Here is a 6091-nt window from a genome sequence, read left to right on the forward strand (position 1 = left end):
CCAGGATGCAAAAAACTCCCTTACCAGCATCAGTAAGAAGCTGAGATCCCTCATAAAATCCTCCAAAGCTAGTTACAAAAATAAAAATGCGAAAGATTCCAAAGACAATCACAAGGCATTCTATAGCTATGTACAGAATCTAAATGACAATGCTCAGATCTGCTCTGAGCTACAACAGAATGGCATTACATATACTGATCCCAAGGATATTGCCAATATTCTGGCAGATCTATTCAGTGCAAACTTCACCCCCTAAAGGGCCCATCTCAATACCGAAAGACTGCCAAATTCCAGTTAATGGCCACACAAGTAAAAAATGCACTCTCCAAAGCTAAGAATACAGCATCCATGGGACCAGAGGACATCCCAGGCTGTATACTACATGAACTACAAAATGAACTGGCACCTCACCTAAGTGTCATGTTTAATCATAGCCTCACCTCAGGCTTCGTGCCCACTGAGTGGCACACAGCTACAGTTATCACACTCTACAAGGGAGGCTCAAACTTGGATCCCAGGAACTACCACCCCATCAGTCTGACGAGCCAGATCTGCAAGGCCATGGAACGTATTATCATGGAACTTATAAACAGAGACATTGGCAACCTTCAAACACTGGACCCCATGCAGTTTGGGATTATGAAGGGCCGATCTTGTCTCCTGAACTTGATTGACTTCTTTGAATCAGTCTCCAGAGCCATGGACAAGGGTAAGGTGGTCCACACAGCCTATCTGGACCTCGCCAAGGCCTTCAACACCATCCCCCACTCTGGAATCCTAGATAAACTTGCTAAGCTGGGCATTAATCCCTACATCACTCGATGGGTTGTCAACTGGCATAGTGACAGAACCCACACTGTAAAAGCAGCAGACTCCAAATCCAGCTCCAGACAAGTGACAAGTGGAGTACCTCAGGGTTCAGTCCTGGGACCACTCTTGTTTGGCATCTACTTCTGTGACGTACAGGCCAACACTAAGGGACTCTGGCTAAAAAAGTTTGCAGGTGACTGCAAACTGGGAGCCATTATTGAATCCCCAAATGATGTGGATATTCTACAAAAGGGCCTTACAGAAACAGATGCTTGGTGCCAGAGCCATGGGCTCAAGCTCAATGCCAAGAAATGTATAGTTATCCCATTTGGGAAAAAAAAATGTACCCATGAATTACCACATAGGTGGCAGTACACTAAACACCAAAGTGTGATAAGAGACTTAGGGACACAGGTGGACAGTGGTCTCACCTTCGATAACCACATTGCCACAACAGTCAAGAAATCCTTCTATGTGGCACACCTCATCACTAAGGGCTTTTCATCCAGAAAAAAGGAGGTCATTGTCCCACTGTACTCATCCCTCAGTAGACCCATTATAGAATACAATGCTCCATTTGGTATGTACCTCTCAAGACATCTGCAAAAACTGGAAAGGCCGCAGAAATACCTCACTAAAAGAATCATAGGCCTAAAGCAGATGCCCTACGCTGACCATTTAAAAAATTCCACCTACACTCTGTCGCATATCGTCTACTCAGAGGCGATCTCTGCTTAACATACAAGGCCATGTCAAACCCAGAGCTGTTGGGCATGCTACACTTAAGGAAATCCCAATCCCTCAGAGAGACACGCTCCAGGGATCTAAACGTTGTCATCACAATGAACAAAACATGCTGGAGGGATAGGTTCCTGACCCAGAGACTCCCCAGACTCTGGAATAGATTGCCCATACATGTCAAGCAGAGTGCCTCTTTGGCCCTCATCAGAAGGAACCTTGATGATTCGATGGGAGATAGGAAATTCACCCCGGGGATCACGTCAGTCGCCCTGCTAGACAGGAGTACAGGGAAGTAAATACTGTAGGAAGAAATAGCCAGGGAATTGTTATGGCTAGGCTTGTATAGGCCCTAGGGCCGATAGCTTAGTACCAACCTATGAACCTACAGTTCCTGCAGTGTTGGAGTACTTGTGTCAGATTTTTGATTCTGGTCTTAGTTCATTGAATGTGGATTTAGGCATACCTTGTCCTTTCACTGGGGATTAAATAATTATTTGACTTCCTTTCACAAAGGGGGTGCATCCATGGACCCCGGGAACTATAGATCCATTAGTCTGACCAGCCTTATCTGCAAGGCCATGGAACAAATCATCATGGACCTTAAGAAAAATATAGGAAATTTTCAAATGTTTGACCCCACCCAGTTTGGGTTTGTCAAGGGGAGATCATGCCTGTTAAACTTGGACTTCTTCAAGACAGTCACCAAAACCCTAAACAAGGCAAATCTGTGCATACTGCGTACCCAGATTTAGCCAAGGCCTATAACCCAATCTCTCACTCGGGCATCATTGATAAACTCATCCAGCAGGTATCAACCAGTATTATATTGTCAGGTGGGTTGCAAACTGGCTCACTGATAGAACTCATACAGTCAAAATAGGGACTCCTCCTCCAGCAGACCCATTGCCCTCACCAAGAATGATGCCACAGTATAAAGATAAAATGATCAATTTTAACAATTGGCTAAGCTTTTGGTGTCGTTCAAAGGGGATCCAGTGTTTGTCAGCCTGGGATGACATGCTTGAAAAGCCACATTGCTTCACCAGAGACGGCTTGCACCTGTCGCCCTTAGGCTTTCGAATACTGGCCAAGACTTTTGCCTCCCCCAGAGTGCCTTTTTTAGGCAAGGCTCAAAAGACAAACCCACCTCTGTAAATAACACAAGAAACCAAAAACTGAGGGTAATGCTACTCAATGCCAGAAGTCTAAACCTCAAAATGTATGCACTCGAGGCACTCCTCAGTATGGAGAGAATCGATATCTGTGCAGTAACAGAAACCTGGTTCAAGGCTCCAGAGAGCACCCCAGCACTACCAGGCTATAACTCATACCATACCTTTCGGCCACAGAACCCGGACCGAAATACAAAAGGTGGGGGTGTATCCATTTTCATCAAGGATACCCACACCTCCAGGTTAGTGGCACAGCACGAGGCCTCGGAAACTATCCATGTGCAACTAACAGTGGACAAAGCTGCTTTTCAGATTGTAGCTTGCTACATATCACCCATCTTGTCTCAGGACCCTACTCAGCATTCTTGAGAACACTGGAAAATAAGAAGGTCCTACCTAACACCATGATATTGGGTGATTTCAACTACCCAAACCTTGACAGGGAAAACTACTCAAGTACTAACTCCTTTGCCCAACACTTCCTAGAATTTATAAATTCAAACACCCTGGAACAACTGGTCACCACTCCTATAAGAGGTGACAACATATTGGACCTGATCATCACCAACATGGGGAACAAATGTTCCACACCAGAGGTAAACCCATCACTGGTAAGATCAGACCATAAACTAATCACACTGGACATCCACATCCCGACCACACCCCCAGTCAAGGAAACCACTGTGAAAAACTTTTCAAAAGCAAACTTCACACTTCTCAAGACCGAGGTGGAAAGTTTCAAAGCCCCCTTACTAAAGGATAATGCTGCCCAAACCACAGAATCCTTTACAAATGCATTCTATGAGCACCTACAGGAATGCATGGATCGAGCCATCCCAAGTAAAACCAAGACTCACTCCTCCAAAAAGAGGAAACCAGTCTGGTGGACCCCGGCTATAAACAAGCTATACAACAGAAGGAGGAAACTATTACATGATAGAGCAAAATCCCAAAAAGGGAAGGTATCCCTCATCAGCATCAGCAAGAAACTACGATCCCTCATAAAATCATCCAAGGCCAGCTTCAAAAGAAAAATTGCCAAAGACTCTAAAGATAATCACAAAGCCTTCTTTTAGCTATGTCAAGAATCTAGGTGACAAGTTTCAGATCTGCTCTCTGCTTGTGCAAAATGGCAAAAAATACAAACTTTACCCCCCCATCCCCAAAAGGGCCTGTGTCCATCCTAGAAGAATGTAGAGCCCCAGACATCACAGACACACAGGTGAAAACAGCCCTTTCCAAAGCCAAAAACACAGCATCAATGGGACCGGATGGTATCTCAGGCTGCATCTTACACGAGCTCCAAAATGAACTAACCCCTCACCTAAATTCACTGTTCAAACTCAGCCTTACCACAGGCTGTGCCTCTAAAGAATGGCTTATGGCAACAGGGTGGTGCCACAATGGATCCTGGGAACTATCGCCCTATAAGCCTGACTAGCCTGGTCTGCAAAGCTATGGAGCGCATCATCATGGAACTCATTAACAGAGACATTGGGAACCTCCAGACACTGGACCCTACCCAATTTGGCTTTGTTAAAGGCAGATCTTGCTTCCTAAACCTAGCTGACTTCTTTGAAACAGTTACTAAGGCCATAGATGAGGGAAAGGTAGTCCACACAGCCTACCTGGACCTCACAAAGGCCTTCAACACCATTCCCCACTCGGGCATTATAGATAAGCTTACCAGCTTGAACATTAACCCCTATGTCACATGATGGGTTGCCAACTGGCTCATGGATAGAACTCACATGGTCAGACTTGCGGGTGCCATATCCGACTCTAAACCAGTTACAAGTGGTGTCCCACAGGGCTCAGTCCTGGGACCCCTCCTGTTCGGTATATACTTCTCTGAGGTACAGGCAAGCACAGGAGGACTATGACTGAAGAAGTTTGCAGATGATTGCAAACTGGGGGCCATAATCGACTCTCCGACTGACACAGACATCCTCCAGAAGGGTCTCACGGAGACGAATACCTGGTGTCAGAATCATGGCTTCAAGCTAAATGCCAAAAAGTGCATACTCATCCCCTTTGGGAAAAACAAAGTGCCCACAAACTAACACATAGGTGGTAATCCACTAAGTACAGAAGATGTAATTAGGGATCTGGGGACCCAAGTAGACAGCAACCTCTCCTTTGATAATCACATTGCCAAAGTGGTTAGAAAATCCTACCTAATCACAAAAGGGTTCACATCTACATCAAGAGAGGTTATTGTGTCCCTCTACTCATAGCTCATCAGGCCCATAATAGAGTACAATGTCCCATTTGGGATGTACCTTACTCAACACCTGCAACAGCTGGAAAGACCACAGAATTACATCACCAAGAGGATCGTGGGCCTCAAGCAGATGCCCTATGCAGCTCGACTAAAGAAACTCCAGCTCTACTTGGTTGCTTACCACCTTCTCAGAGGTGATCTCTGCCTGACGTACAAGGCCATGTCTAACCCGGAATTAATGGACATGCTCCACCTCAAGAAAACCAAATCTCTTAGAACCACACGCTCTAGGGATTTAAACCTCAGCACAACAATAAATAGGACATGCTGGAGGGATAGATTCCTGTTCCAGAGACTTCCCTCGCTCTGGAATAGAATCCCAATCTATGTTAGGCAAAGCCCCTCACTGACTCTTTTCAAGAGAAATCTTGACGAGTGGATGGGAAATCGTAAATTTACCCCTGGGATCTCTTCAGTGACCCTGCTGGACAGAGGCTCAGGAAACTAATCTAAAAGGGAGGCGAAAGCCAACACATTCTGGCTAGGCTTATAAATGCCCTTGGGCAGATAGCCTAGTACCTACCTATGAACCTATAACCAGTGGTGTTCCACAGGGATCGTTTCTGGGACCCTTACAGTTTGGAATCTACTTCTCTGAAGTACAGGCTGAAGCTAAAGGACTGTGGCTGACAAAGTTTGCAGAAGACTGCGAACTGGGAGCGATCATTGAAATCCGTAGCCCTAGTGATGTCAACATCCTGCAAGAAGGTCTTACCCAGACTAAAGACTGGTGCCAAAATCATGGTCTTAAACTTAGTGCAAAAAAAATCCATTATCATCCCTTTTGGCAAGGGTGATGTTCCTGCAAACTACCACATCAATATCAGTACCCTAGGTACACAGTCAGTGGTGAGAGATCTGGGCACACAGGTCAACAGCAACCTTAACTTCGATCACCATGTCTCCACATTGGGAAGAAGTGCATTTTATATTTCTTATCTCATAAGTAAGGGCATTGCCTCCAGAAAAAAGAGGTTATAACCCCCCTGTACACTTCCTTCATCAGGCCAATAATACAGTACAGTGCTCCCTTTGGTATGTTCCTTTCCAAACATCTGCTGCAACTGGAGAGACCACAAAGGTT

This window comes from Protopterus annectens, chromosome 3.part1 (genome assembly GCF_019279795.1).
Source record: "Protopterus annectens isolate FY-2018-M chromosome 3.part1, PAN1.0, whole genome shotgun sequence".
Lineage (NCBI taxonomy): Eukaryota > Metazoa > Chordata > Ceratodontiformes > Protopteridae > Protopterus > Protopterus annectens.